This window comes from Papaver somniferum, chromosome 6 (assembly GCF_003573695.1).
Source record: "Papaver somniferum cultivar HN1 chromosome 6, ASM357369v1, whole genome shotgun sequence".
Classification (NCBI taxonomy): Eukaryota; Viridiplantae; Streptophyta; class Magnoliopsida; order Ranunculales; family Papaveraceae; genus Papaver; species Papaver somniferum.
In genome coordinates, this window is record NC_039363.1 from 148,696,344 (window position 1) to 148,712,742 (window position 16,399).

Genomic DNA, 16,399 nt, shown 5'->3' on the forward strand with positions numbered 1-16,399 from the left:
CCCCATTTATGCAATATGATATAATGGATATATGTATTTTAGGAAAAAATTAAAAGATATATAACTATAATAGTTTAAATATATATATATATATTATATCCAAAAATAAGATATAAAAGGATTTTAAATCAAATCAAATTCCTAAACATACAATGTTTATATCTTTTTTGTTTTTTTTTTCAAAATATATATCCATTATTCATTTATACTCTGCAATCCTTTTTCGCTAGGATTCGCCACAAATAACGAATCGAGCTGGAATGAAGGGGATTAGGCGACGATTTTTCGATTTAGGAAGAAGTTGGGAATGCTCATGAGACCCTACCTAAGAAAAATGTGTAATGTTTATCTAAAATTGAAGTTGGATAGCTACGTGATGGAATAGTTATCGGCTGAAATTCTACCTCTTCTAAAATACTGTAGCATTAAAGAAGTGGTTTCGTCGTAAATTCAGAGTTAAGGCATCGTCGTGATGCAGATGTCAATGTGTACAATAGTAAAGTCGTTAGATGATGATACCAGCGGTTTGAATTCTAAACTCGTCAGCATTAGGATGAGGGGATTTAAAAATGAAAAGTTAAGGTGTCGTCTATTTATTTATTTTTTCTTCTAAAATGAGTAAATAAGTAATAAAAAAAATACAATTTGTCTTCAAAGTCTCTAAATAAAATAAAATATTGAGATGGTAAATAGTTTGTCGTACAATGTTTTCCTTCTCCCAACTATAAGAATACTTCATGTTACCGTTGCTCTTAGAGGTAATCGATATATGGTAGGGATCTTCCAAGTTTCAACCGGAATGTCACATATGCATTTGGAATAAATTGTGGAAGTAAGTCCAATGATGGAGGGTTATAAATCTAGCGTCGGGTCAATTTATGTTTGGAGTTGAAAGACTAGCTCGACGCTCCATCTTGAACCGAAAAAATCAACGATCAATGAAGACTTTAAGTTACTAAACACTCTAAAATAGTTAGATTAAATGTTAAAAGATTTGATATTTTAGGTTTGATTGTAAGCTATCTTCTGTGGAACTTTGGAAAGTAGCTTGGAAAAAGCTTATTTTGAACCCAACTTGAACTCTTTAAATCTGATCTTCACACTTTTTATACATTTTCATAGGGCTAAGTTCAAAGTTCAAGATTTCAAAAAAAAAAAAAAAGAAAAAAAAGTGACTCCAGATTATGATTCAAAGCTTTTTTGAAGAGAAAAGTTGAATCAAGGTATGTGCTCACGCATTTGATCTAACGGTTCCTTCTCTTGCGCCAAATCATTGGGCGCAAGATACTCGATTCAAGCAAAAATCCATAAGACGCAGCTCTTCTTTCAAGCTGACATGATTCAAGTTTTCTACTTGAATTTGAATCACCGTCAGGGTTAGCCTAATAAAGTAGATTTAAAGGGTTATTTTTATATTTCCCATTGAATAATTTTTTTATATGGGTTATTTTCCATCTATAAAATGCTTGAAATACCTAGTAACATAAAAGTAATATCCATCTTTTTTAATTAATCGAGCGATCTTGAACATGGCCGGACAACAAATTACTAGAAGTGAACCTTTTGGCTAAGTTTCTAAAATTAGTTGTTCAACAGACTACAAAATGAAAAATTTTACTTGTATTATCTCCTAAATGTTAATGTACTAATTAGTAAAACATCTTCTAGTGGTCATATTATTTATTCTAAAGGAACAACGTCACGATAAATCTCATTATTTATAATGAAAAACAACAAATCAGATCGTAGAAGAAGAAGATGTTTTGTTCTTCATGCCACAGAAAAATGACGAAAAAAAGGAAGACAGTTTGACATATTTTGTTTTTTTGGCAAATTTATACCATTGGAAAACTACCATGGATTTTAAACATGCCAAAATTTGTCTTATATTAAGAGAATATGTTGTAACTTTTTATGCTTACGCGTGTTCGAGCATATTTGATCTAGCAGCATCACAAATAATCATTGAAAATGTAGATGGTCATGATGATAATCACTAAAAATATTTGATAAGTAAAAAACTTGTCTAAATTAAGTGGATTAAATAGTGTTCATATTGTCCAAATAGTTGGTTATAATGCTGCTAGATCGAAAAATGCTCAATAGTGCGTGAGAACAAAAAATCCAAATATTTTGGGTTGCTCTTGACAAAATATTGCAATAGCAGACTTTATAAGCATAGCATTCCCAGTGTAATCTCAGTTTAACTTAATAAAATGCATGCTTCAAAAAAAAAATGAAAAAAGAGATGTCGGAAATAACTATAAAAGATTTTATATATTTTGAATTTTTAAGGAAAGGAATGCAATTAAACAGTATTATTTGGCGAGAAACACACAAAATAACCCCTACTTAAGAGTTCACTTGATCAAGGGGCATGCAAACAAAATATACTTATCGCGTGTTTGTCTAATATCATTTACATTGGGTTTCATAGGAGGAGTAGAGGAAGGAAAATGAAAAGCACGTATGTGGTCTATTTCAGCTTTGGCCCCCTCAGTTATCCAACCAAAGCACATTTCTAGATTGAGGTCGACCAAAGTTTTAAAAGGATAAATACTATTAAGAAAAACAAACATATTGTTTGAAAATTTTATATGTTAGTTAGTAATATTGAGCCTACAAACAATGGGAGAAAATCAAAGCACATATTAATCTGCTAGGGATGGTCTCCCGGGAAACAAACAACTTCATAGTGTAAAAGCAAAAAGAAACAGTTTTTTACTTTAGGTGATACACCAACTACTAATCAACCTCCACTATAGACCCTGACTTTAGTCAAGCATTATAGACCAATATTAGATTTTTGAAATTGTAAAGGCCGTCATATCATATTGATGTTGAATTCATGGACTCATGGTTGAGATCTTGATTAATGGGTAGTCAATTTAGACAAAAGGTGTCAGAAATCTTGATCCTAAGTTGAAATCGATATGATGGTACACCTTCACGACCCTTTCATTTATAGTGTCGGCAACTTCATTTATGATTCACAAAGGACCTAGGATGATGTCAGTGGGAAACCCACTACCACCAAGGGGCCTGCCGATTTGAGTTTTAGCCTTTTAGGTGATCAAACTCTAAATACTTTTGCAAATAATTGATTTGTATAGTTGTGTAAAAGACAATTAAACGTCTGATAAAAATGAAAATATTTAATTGAGAAGAAAATTGGTTCAGATCTGGGGAAAAGGTGTTAGTGGACATGAAGTCAATGAACTATTGGCACATTTGTCGGGGAATTATTACTATATGTTTGTATTTTATTGGTAAACAGCACAAGGGGAGAGAGCAAACAAAATATTATTTTGCTTACCAAAAGAAAGAGAATTATTGTGTAAACACGTCTGTGGGGTGGCTCACCATTCTCGGGAACAATCCAGTAAACACTGGAATTACTTCTCGGTTAAGGATTAACCGCCTTAACACTAGATAAACATTATCAGTTTGATAGTTAAGAAAATCCCAAATTGTAAACGCGTGTTTGCTTCCATCAGTTACCGACTCTAATACTGGCTATAAATAGCCACTGGCTTTTTTCATTTTGGTGCACTTGTGTAAGAAACAAAAACCGAGAAGTAATAAACTCCCCCACTTTCATTTCTCTCTTCTTAATTCTAAGTTAGTGGTCCATCTATATAGTACTACGCGTGTATATAGTACTTCAAACTAAACTAGTTAACTAGCTTGGTATACTTGAGCACTTGATACGAATTCTCATGTTCGGTCATGGACCGACAAAATACAACACGTTATCAGCACAAATCGCTCTTTTAGAAATTTCGACTCCATGTTTACGTTGCTCGTTGTTATGGGAAATTTGGTGGAGTGCGACTTCAGCATAATCATTATCCGGCTATACATATTTGTGTGGAAGCAGATCACTTGCATCAAGGGATATGTGAAGCTGATGACAATATGAAGATCACGAATAAAAATTCCTTCTTCATATTTCACACTCATTTACGAAAAGTATTTTTATATATGTATATGCATCCTGGTACTAATTGCGTGGTTCATGTTTGTTGTTTTGATCAGGATGGCAACCAAGCAAAACGAGTCCAATAGTAAACCTGCTATCATGTATACATGCATCAAAAGCGCATTTGAACTTCCTGGTAAGTATGCGTAGTCATAAATTAAGGTAAGAATGGGATTTTTCCAAGCTTAATATTTTTTTGATTATAGTACCAGTGAAGTGAGAAATTGTTGCATCCTTAAAAGGATGTTTGATTTTCTCAGTTTCAATAATCTCCACAAAATTTAAAAATAATTCCACCAGAAGATGGATATCGTGCGGCATAGTATGGATGTAAAAGCGCGATCTGCTAGCCCGTTGGTCCCAGAAGTGACCCGTTACAAAGTGCTAGCCGGTTTCTATAGGCGGTCCCTGAAGTGACCAACTAGGCAACTTTTCCATAAATAGTTTATCCATTTGCGCACTTGTAAATTAACATTTCGTTGACCCTGAAGGTGACGAGGTTGGATATTTGTTGATATTCTATTAGTACCATATTTGTTTTGATGTTTATCCTTTGTTTTAAGTTTTATTTATTTTCTTTGCTTATTTTTGTAAGTAATAAATTTCGGAAGCAATCCATGAGACGTTGTCGACTGCAGAAGCAGTCCAACATATATTTTGTGTCTTCCTGTAATAATCCAAAATTTATGGGTTCCAACAGTAATCCATAAAATAGACTCCAGCAGTGGTCTATCGAAATAGTTATATTCCAGGAATAACCATAAAATTTTGGGTTCCCGAAGTAGCCCATAGTTACCAATGTTTTTGTTGATGGCTCTGCTATCTTTCTCTCGTCTACCTGTACTAACGGATATGGATTCCTGAAGTAATTTATCCAATTTGATAGACGATGGAGAGTTTGTCTCAAAGACAAGGAACAACAAACACAAATTTTCGAACCATTTTTGTAACTTTGTAGAGGTTTTGGGAAATGTGAAATGCCATTCGGGTTCGGATATTATGATAGACCACTCCGGAAGAGCGTATATCATTCTGGTGGTATAAAAATTACTACTATAGACGCCTTATATTATTCCGGATTCCTGAAGAACCTGTTGAATTTTGAGAATTTTCGGCGTAACACACCCTTCAAATGAAAATGAGCATTTTATGGAGTATTATTATCATATGTTCTGTGCCAGAAGCACGTTATAGAGAAGCTTAATGCTCTCCTTTGTAGGGTGTGTCATATGAGGATTCGAACTTTTGAATATCACATCATTAAACCAGAAGTTTAATGAACTTGAATTTTCATGCTTCAACATGATAGATTTGGACACCCAAATTCTACCAAGATGAGTAGACAATACAAAATGCTCATAGACATCTTTTACAGAACCTGAAGCTTCTGTCGGATAAAGATATAAATTATGTTGGTCATTCTTTGAGACACTGGCTCTTTAACTAGCATTAACAATTACATTATTGTACTTATTGGATCACCGATTCTTGCAGAGGGTTTATGGTGGCATTTGTAAGGCTTATTTACCCTACACTATGGACATTTTTCAATACTTCACTGTATTGCTAGAACGCATCTAATAGATGGTCTCTTATTTATTTAACACGTAATTTTGCATTTTCCAAACAATTTGTGCAAATATTGTGGTTGCCTATCCATCTTAGACTTTCCAATTAAGTCCATTTATTTGGTGTAATTGATAGGCTTTTGATGCTTTGCCCTCGGTTGGTATTATATCGAGCATATAGTTAGCACATGTGCGCACTCGACATGGGCTAGTTGAGTTCTTTGTTTAAGCATCTTTAGTTTTATTGCTCGACCAACTATTACCATCAATTATGTCTTGCGAAGCAACCTTACAATTTCGTGTTTGGTCCATAACGTCACCTAGCTATGTATGTTGCTTTCGATTCATAAGACATTAAAACCATGTGTTGGTAATGTCTTACGGAAGATGAGACTATATTCCCGCCGTTAGGGGGAGGAAGTAAGCCGTCAAAAAGGAACGACATGAAATGTCCCATCTCTTCGAGCCTGCAGCTGTTTTTTGGGTACTTTTTGTAGTTAAATTAAAACCCAAAAACCATCATGAGCAGAATTGCCTTTGAAAATAAGCCAATTATGGAACCAGAAGTTTCCAGAAATGAATAGTAATATTCCGCCATGATCAGGAAAACTAAGATGCCACCAGAAGTTGGCATGACAACCTGCCACCAGAAGTTGGCGTGAGCAAGGTTGATAACGTTTAAGGTTCTCTCATTTTAATCAGGGGGAGAAATGTCACCACAAGAAGTTGGTGAGAATTATGTTGATAACCTAAAAAAAGGTTTTTCCCGCCTAAACCAGTGGGAGAAAGAATGTCATCTGAAGATGGCACGTATTATGTCGACAAATTTAAGAATTTTCTCTTGAAGTCATGTAGATGACTAACACCATTTAATGGTTGCAGTAAGAAATGTCGATAATTAATAAGTTATATGATTATTTATTTTTTCCTGATCAAAGAAAGTATGGGTCTCACTAGAATTGGCGAGAAACATCTCATTTGTTTTCTCACACCAAGATATTGGATGTAATTGAGGTGTTGAAGATTGCTCATGATTAAAACACATAACTGCAGTAGCTCTGGGAAAATATTGTTTGTCACTTGCTTGAGGATATAGACACGAAACGTTGTCTCAGCAGGTTAGATTACACACCTCGCAGTGACCAAGTTGTGAATTAAGACTCGATTAAGGCGTGAACGACCGCCTTATTTATGCCTCGTAAAGAAAATCCAATCACTTTTATAATATGTAGTGCTCTTGAAGAGAGACTACAGATAGTGCTCGTGGAGACTATCAGAATATGATCTACATTCTCTAAGTTTGAAACTCCTCATTGAAGATGAGGATATGATAATGCCCCTGAAGTGGCGCTGGTACCAGTCTATGAAATTTTCGTGAACGTGCATGCACTAGAGAATGTGTTAGATTGTATATGATTGTCGATTACTGTTTACAATAGTGGTTGTGTACCCCTCTGCAGAGGAACATCGACATTGTGATTGGTAGGCATATGACATGTTTCCCCTCAAACTAGATAGAGGATGAAATCTCTCGAAAAGCGCAAAAATATCGGATCCGACTCACACTGTAAAATCATGAGGCCTGAATATTACAGGTTGGTGTTTGAGATGAAGCGCAGAGAAAGTAAAATAATCGTGTAAAGTGCGACTTAGAGGATTTTCCTGCTGAACCCCCAGGATTGGTTCTGTGAAACGAAAAGTATTCTCCTAATATAGATGCACTTTAGCGTGGTAGTCCCTGAAGGACTCATATTGCATCTTGTTATGAGTAGTGGTTGTAATGAATCCCTGAAGGATTCGAGTTTCTGACTCAGACAGCCACCTGACTTTGTGAACTATGTCAGGCTTGAAATAAATCATTATCACCACATGGGAGAAATTCGTGAGCAATCCTTGTATGTGTTTTATGTTCTTGGTATAAGGTTAAAATCCGAATAGATTGATGATTTCATTTTTGGCTTCTCAAAGAGCCCTTAGTAGCGCTAAGATCCACGCTTGAACAAAACTATGAGATCTCGTTGAAATTGAAATATCTCTCGGCCAGAAGTTCGAGAATATGCTAGCACAGACTAGAGTATCTAATTTTTGATACTGGTAATACTTATTGTGCTACTAAAGTTAACACTATTACTATGTGATTCCCAAAAGTGGGAAGTGAGCGATCTATCTGATACGTTACATTTTTATAGGCTGAAATTGATTTTATGGTATTTATGAGTTTACAAAAGGACTTTCATTGTTATGCCTGAAGTTAAAGCAAAAAATTGAATTTGGTGCACTCGGCGCAAGACCTGTAGTCAATCCTCCATAAACTGCAAATGGTAAAACAGTTTTATGAAGTCTATATAATATTTGCACCACTAATCGCTTTAAGAAGTCATGCTTCAGCGGGAGTAAACTCGTAGAATCATATGATGGACTTAAACGCGATGTACTCTTTTTTCCTTCACTAAGATTTTGTCCCAATGGGTTTTCCTTGTCAAGGTTTTAACGAGGCAGCATATGCGTGTCCGGTACCAGTATTAGGCGACCTCTGTTGTACTCTTTTCCTTTGGTCTGGTTTTGTCCCATGTGGTTTTCCAGACGAGGTTTTTAATGAGGCAACATTTGCATCGGCGTCGACATTATTTTGAATTTTTGGCGCTCAGGTTTTGTCCCAAGTGGTTTTCCTGACGCAAGCGTGTAGGTTTTGTCCCAAGTGGTTTTCCTAATGCAATTTGTCATAGGAAGTATTTCCTGACACTCAGGTTTTTGTCCCAAGTGATTTTTTCCTGATGCAATTTTGACAGAAATCATGGAGATGACCAATCTCACTCCAAGTTCAGGTTTTTCCTAAATGGTTTTTCTGACACAGTTTCGGTGACGGGAGAAAATATGTGACTACCATCATCACTTTGAAGCTACCGATGTTGTACTCTTTTTCCTTCGACCATTTTTTGTCCCAATTAGATTTTTCTGGCAAGGTTTTGACGAGACAACAAATTTTTGCTCGGGTTTTGGCCTATCAATCTTTACCAGCATACATTGACAAGAAAACATTTTATCAGAAATGGTGGTCCAAGGGGGAGTATTGTGTAAACACGTTTGTGGGGTGACCCACCATTCTCCGGAACAATCCAGTAAACACTGGAATTACTTCTCGGTTAAGGATTAACCGCCTCAACACTAGATAAGCATTATCAGTTTGATAGTTAAGAAAATCCCAAATTGTAAACACGTGTTTTCTTCCATCAGTTACCGACTCTAGTACTGGCTATAAATAGCCACTGGATTTCTTCATTTTGATGTACTTGTGTAAGAAACAAAAACTGAGAAGTAATAAACTCCCCCACTTTCATTTCTCTCTTCTTAATTCTAAGTTAGTGGTCCATCTATATAGTACTACGCGTGTATATAGTACTTCAAACTAAACTAGTTAACTAGCTTGGTATACTTGAGCACTTGATACGAACTCTCATGTTCAGTCATGGACCGACAAAATACAACAAGAATTATTTTCTTCCCATATTTGCTTTGTGTATCCATCTGATAGTCATAGGTAATATTGAACTACAACACCGTTGTTACGATGGGATGGCCGATAAAAAAACACACCAAAACAGCTGATTGCATAATGCATTGTATATCTTTTTTTATTGGAATATATTATTTTGAGATATATAAATCGTTTTAGTGGTTGCATAATTAAATTAGTGGATGTAAAGGAAAAGATAGGACTAGTTAGGAAAAGATAGTACTATTATTCTTATAGAAATTATCCTGATCAAAATTTGGTTTATTTGGAAGGAAAGATATAACAGAACATTTGAAAACCAACAAAAAACACATGTACAATTAGCTTTAGAAATCCAAAGACATTTGACCTTTTGGCATAAAGAAAAGTTCACAACCTCAGTTACATCAAGTAATACCACTACGAAGAAGAATGAGATTTGAAAAGCACCTGGAACTCTTCAGAAAAACTCAATTTGGATGCAGCATCGATATCTAAAAATGTGCCTGCAGGTTTCTCTTTAATATTTCGTAATGATGCAGGACAATTCGAACAAGGGAGAGCAGGACCAATTACAGCAACATCTCCATAAGAGGCAGAAGCACTAGGATTACTCCAGGCAGCTAAATGGGCAGTTGATGAAAAGTTCTCTGATTTCAGCATGGAAGGTGACTGCAAAAATCTTTTTGATTACTTAAATGGTGTTCGTTCAGAGATATCATGGCAGAATCAATCCATAATGGAGGAAGTAAAGCAACTTACTGGCAAATGCCATAATTTTTTGGGTTTTATATTTGTTCCTAAATCATCAAACGATGTGTTTGACTTATTAGCAAAAGAAGCTAAATTTTATCAAACAATTTTAGATTGGAGGAATGTCCCTCCAGCTTGCATTATGCAAGCCTTGGAAGTAGATATCTCTAATGATAGGGCAGCTGCTCATAACCTATCATTAGGCAGCTCTACCCATTTTGATGTAAGGGTTACTAACTCCCTAAGTTAGTCTTTGAATATATCCTTAACTTACAAAAAAAAATAAATAGTGGATGCATGAACCAAATACGACTGTATAAATTGTTATGCATCCTTTGTGGTATTTCCATAAATTCGTTTTGTATCTCTTTTTTGTTGGAATGATATTTTTCGGCATATACTACCTCTATTTCAGAAAAAGAGATACTTTCACAGTTTCATTTTTGCCTAAAAATAGGCCAAATTGAAAAATAAATAAATGAAAGTATCATTTTTCCTGAAACAGAGTGAAAATATCACTTTCCCTGAAACAGAAAATTAGTTGATGCATAAACCAAAATATGGTTTGCATAATGGCTATGCATTCAATTTTTAAAAATTGTGCCTAAAGTGAAAGTATCACTTTTCCTGAAACGGAGGGAGCACATTGTTTTATTAGTCGCAATGGAAAATTAGTCGATGCATAAACCAACATATGGCTACATAATGTGTTATGCATCCCTTATGGTTGTTTTAATATAGTCAATATCGATTGGAATGGCCGATATTATAGGTTTTTATCGTGTATCGGGTAAAACCTTTACAATATCTAAAATATCGGCGATACAAGGATTAAACGGTAAAAACGCTCATATCGGTTGATACAAACCGATATATCAAGTCCATTGATACACTGATAATATCGTTAAGAGTAATTTGGTAGAATAAATTATTAAGATCTGAAAATTTGTAAACATAACCCTTCTTCCTAATCATCTTCTTCTTTTGTACCCTTTAATTTGTACTGTGAAGATTTTGATCTTGAAAATTAATGCATCATATGGCATCAATTTTTTTAGATTTAAACATTTACAAATATTTTAAAATTATATTTTTAATGATGTATCACTGATAAAAAAACGATATAATTTTTTGTGTAGGTGTATCGTACCCGGCCGATACGATACCGATACACGATATTAGAGCAGTTTCTATGAAATGAATAAATCAAGGATTTGTTCATTTTGATCCCACTATGGACTCAATAAACATGAAAAACGGATGAGCAAACCAACAAATTTGAGGGTTTGTTGAGTGCGGTCAATAGATTAGTCGCCCGCTTAATGTACAAACTCGCGGTTGTACCAAACACATAAATATTATATTTTAGATTTTAACTTCAAAATAAAAATGAAACTTACATCCAGTTATATGGAATCGTACAAAGCTTTAGTTGGTAGCCTAGCAACAAGCTGGGACCGAGCACCTTTTTGGATAGCAATACCTCTATGAAAAATAAAACTGCCTAGACCACTACCAGCATCATTACTAGATAAACAATTTTTGAAACACTTAAAAAAACATACAATATCCTCACTAAGCTCCCCTAAAGTAGTGAAAGCCAAAATTCCCAAACCATATCCATGTGAAACACAAGCATCCAAATATTTAGTACGTTTGCGCGCAATTGCTTTCGAAATAGCTTGGCCTGGAATGAAAGCACGAGCACTCTCACCGGTGAAGGGTGATACACATATGACATCCATACACACATCTTGGCCATTTTTCCAGTTACAAACAAGGATGTCCGCTGGACGTAGATCCTTCTTATTATATGACAAAAGACCCAAAGCAGCCTCCTTGCACGTAGGCACACCAACTTCGTAGAAAATATCAACAATTACATCAGTCATACCATCTTCATAACTTCATTCAGGTCTGTGGTTTGTCTCCCACTTATTGCGTCGATGCTACTGCCCCCTCCTTGGAAGTCACTCGTTTTGATGCGGTTAAGAAGCAAATCCCTGTCCAATTTTTTTTGTCTGAAAGAGATTCCATTATGTGGGAGTGTAACCAGGTCAAACATGCACAAGATTACCTTTTGACCGTGCTCATTAGTGGGTTAGATCAATGCCTCGGGCCCAGACAGTTCAGAGCGGTGGTTTGTTATCGGCTTGGTATCCCCTAATTCGCGAGGATGGCTTGTGTTTTAGTTCCAATAGATCCATGAATATTTTTGGTGATCATGCACTTCATTATGTATTTATCCTTTTAACTTTATCCTACAAAATATTTTATATTAAAAAGAAATATTAGCGGGGCCCTAAAAACCAAATATGTTCTTTTTCTCTAGTTTTCCACAGTGGAAAATGCAATTTGTTCAGCCACATGGTTCAACATTTTTTATTTTTTTTGATCATTGAAACTACTGCCCTTAACTACTTTGGGTGGTTTGCATAATGGCTATGCATTCAATTTTCGAAAATTGTGTCTAAAAGGATAAACGCCTCTGAATGTTTCGTAAAAACTCTAAATTTGATATTGTTGTTTGTATTCACTATGTTGATCTCTTTAAAATATTTCCAACGAGATAAAATTTGTAAAATTCCAATGCACGGGTTTTTAGAAATGTTATATTTTAGTTTGCCTGTCAATTGTACCCCTGAAAAAAATAGGATAATAAGGAGTTATAATAATTAGACTAAAAGGGAGGGGCATTTCGGGCTTTTCAGGTCCCAATGATTACCAACAAATCATTTCCAATCTTCTTTTATCAAAATGCACATTTGCGTTATGCTTCATTTTGCAAATAACAAGATGCCATAAAAGGGACTCCTTCCCTCTGGGCCCTCCGGTCGGTTTACCAAATAAAAATGGAAATATACGAGGTATCTTTTACAAACCTTTTAAGATAAAATATATTTGTAGCCCAAGATATCAGATTTACCGTAAAAGAATAGTAATTTTAGATTTGGTTTATATTTTCAAAATTTTAACATGTCTAAATTAACCTTTATCCATTACATATAATTAAAAAAAAAGTTTAAAAAAATCCATTATTATCAGTAAATTAGGCAAATTTCCTGGAGTAAAATATCTAGGGTTCTCAATTCTTATATTCTTTATAAATCGGTGTTGTTGATGTTCGACTGCATTACAACCAGTGTACTTTAAAATGGTATTTGATTCATTTTCAGTGTAAAAAAGAAAAAGAAAAAAGAGTATTCCTCGTTATCCCGTGAGTCTGCGACGACGAATCACTTTTTATTTTGTTCTAGGTGGTTCCTTAATTTTAGTTTCAAGTAACGCCCAACACTTAACTTCGTTATTTGATTCTTTTTATATACTCCCTCCGTACCACATATATAGACGGAGGGACCAATTCTCTTAGATTAAGAAAATTACCTTGAATTCATCATTTTTTTTCCTTCTTATTTTATCCTTTATCCTATTACTAACACAATTTTCCATGTGTAATAAATGAGGGTATTTGTGAGAAAATTCATCTTGAAAATAGGACTCCGCCTATCTAGTGGGACAAATAAAATTGCAAATTCTGCCTATATAATAGGTACGTTTATTTGCTTTTATTTGCTTTTCAACCATTTGATCTTTCCGTTTTTTTTAGGTTCTACTTGAAAGTGACTTCACGGAAATAGCGATTATCATGGGCTGCGACTAGTTATCGCAGGTGAAAACTATAAATTTCAGCAACTTTATTAGTGTTGCAGGCTAATCTTCTAAAACAGTGAAGGATTATAGTTTTTTTGCTTTCTGTTACAGTTTTGTTGTTCTTGTGTGACTCGCACACTTATGTGTCTATTTAATTATTTTTCATCCGTGTGTTTCACATACTCTTTGTCTTTGTCGGTGAATGTCGGTTATTAGTGTTGTTTATAAACATCAATACATACTGTAATAACATTCATTCATTCCGAGTAATCAAGAACATTGTTAACCCATTTCAACATTCATTCATTCCGAGTAATCAAGAACATTATTAACCCGTTTTAAGGTTAACATGGTATTAGACTCAAAACTATTCAGATACTGAGGGTTGTTTTGATCTTTATCTCTTCCGTTGAAGAATTTATCTTCATCTTCTTCGTCTATGCTTGTTGTGATCTTCATCAACGATTTACAATCGTGTTAGTGGTAGTTTTTGACTGTTTTTTGATCTCCTTTTCAGGTTCTTGATTAATTTCTAAATCTAGATCTACTTTATTTTTAGATCTACTTCGTTTCTTTAGCTCAAATTTCTGCAATCTTTGTCAATTTCTTTCATTCTTACTTGTGATTCAATCTGATTTCTTATCTGATCATAGATTCAACTCGTATTTCAACTTTACCCCTCAATATTATCGCTAATATTATTCCTCTCAAATTTAAAGATGCTAATTTTCTCACTTGGAAATCACTCATGTTACCATTATTTCGAAAATTTCAAGTTCTTAAATATATTGATGATACATTTCCATGTCCTCCAATGTATGCATCTAGGACTGCAGAAAGTAATGATGTTATAAGTCCTCTATATGCAACTTGGCAAGCTGAGGATTCTACCTTGATTCTATGGATACAATCCACTAATTCTGATTCTGTGATTTGCTATGTTGATGGAGTTGACACCTTCGCTGGTTTATGGAAAGCAATTAGCACAAGATTTCCTCAGACCTCTACAATACACGCCATTCAATTACGTAAAAAGCTTCAGATCCTAAAGATGAGTGGGCATGTATGATAGACACATTTTTGTGTCCGATTTGTCTCGATTATATATATTGTTAGGGCTCATTTTTGCACTTATTATGGTGTTTTAGTTATTTGTAGGTATTTTTGGCTAATAAACATTTTTGGAAAAAATTGGCTCGAAAAGTTGACGGAAAGCACCCGGAGGACACTTGATATTCGGACCCCCGTCTTGGATAAGGGGAAGCCCCAGGACACCCCTTAAGGCAGCTGCTAAAGGACCCCTACTCTGGATAGGGGCGCCCTTTCTTCTTCACGGTTTCAAATCCAGAAAATTGGCGGGAAATATTTGGCAGTTTTGGCAATCGTGATTTGGAGGAGTTTGAGGTCGATTAAACCTCTGATTTTCATAGGATAGACTCCTTATGGGTCTAGGAATCTGATATGGGTGTTTAAATCGATTAGACTGGGCTCAATTGACGGATTTTTATCACAACAGAAAATATGGAAAGTCACGTGTGTGACCTGTTTTAGGGAATTTTAGAGAGATTAAAGTGTTGTAAACCTTCCCAAAGATTTGTATCTATCTAAGGAAGAGTTTAGAATAAAAAGGAAAGCTCAGAAACGCGTAGAAATTCTAAAACAAGAAATTGCCGCAACTTTGCCGTGAAGAGAAGGAAAGAGATTTTGGAAGATTTGGGAGAGATTTAATCGGTATTTTTGATATAAATAGATGTCTTGGGTCATATAGAAGGGGTGTCGAGAGTTTGGGGACCTAAGGAGAGCCAGAGAAGAAGAAATCAGAGCTTTACCAAACTCTGTTTCTGCTGCTGCTGCTGCTGAAGAGGAAGAACGCGAAGAACATTGACGCACGCAAAACAGTCGCAGAACAGTGTCGTTGTTTAACAGCTGAAGAACATTAAGCTGTGCAGGACAGTCGTATTCTAGGGTCTTAAATTTCTGATCCTGTAACAGTTGATTAGTAACGTATATCTTCAGTATTGCAACACCAACTGTAACGGTGACTTCTGTAACATCTATACACCGTTGCAGATCTGTTGTTTTATATATTCTCTTCAATAAAACCACCTTTTGAGCCATGATTTATTATTTTGAACCTGTTTTTGATATGAGGAGCTAAACCCCATTGCTGAGGCGATAGAGGAAGCTATTTTTCCAACAAAAAGCGGTACAATCTATTTAATTTAATTTATTGCAATTATTATTATGATTATTTGCCTTGGACTATTATTGAATATGATTTTTATTTGAGTGATTGTGATCTATTTTGATGGAGTATGCTTAGTTTATAGACTCTTGATGCTTCATGCTTGGTATTTACAATTATTGGTTTTGAAAATCTACTTGTTGCAATAGTAAGAATCAAATTGAACAAGAAAATTGCATGAATATAAATATTGGATTAAATCACTTTGAATTTGGAAAATAGTGGAATCTTAGCCTCAGTGTTCTTTTAATATTGATATCAACTTTGATTGAGTTTGCTATAATTTTTAGTGAGTTTTCTATTTTAATATTAGAATTTAAGTCTAATTAATATCCTTCACAAGTCTGAGAATCGAACCACTTTTACCACTATCTACAAATCACATCAATTTTTGGCGCCGCCGACGCGGACTTGTTTTTAGGGTTTTAGATTTATTTATTTATTTATTTATTTTTATTATTTTTTTCCTTTTTTATGTTTTTGGGTATTTATCTTGTGTCTACAGGTTCTGGATCATAAAGAAAATTGAGCCAAAGAGTTTGGTGATTTCATAAAGACTTGGAGCTAAAGATTAAAGCAAAAAGAACAGAAAAGAAGACAATTTTATTTTAGACAATTTTAGTTTAGGGTTTGTTTATTTTCTTTAAAAAAAAAACTGTATTAGGGTTTATTATTTTTGTAATTTTTTTTTTTTTGGACTTTTGGAC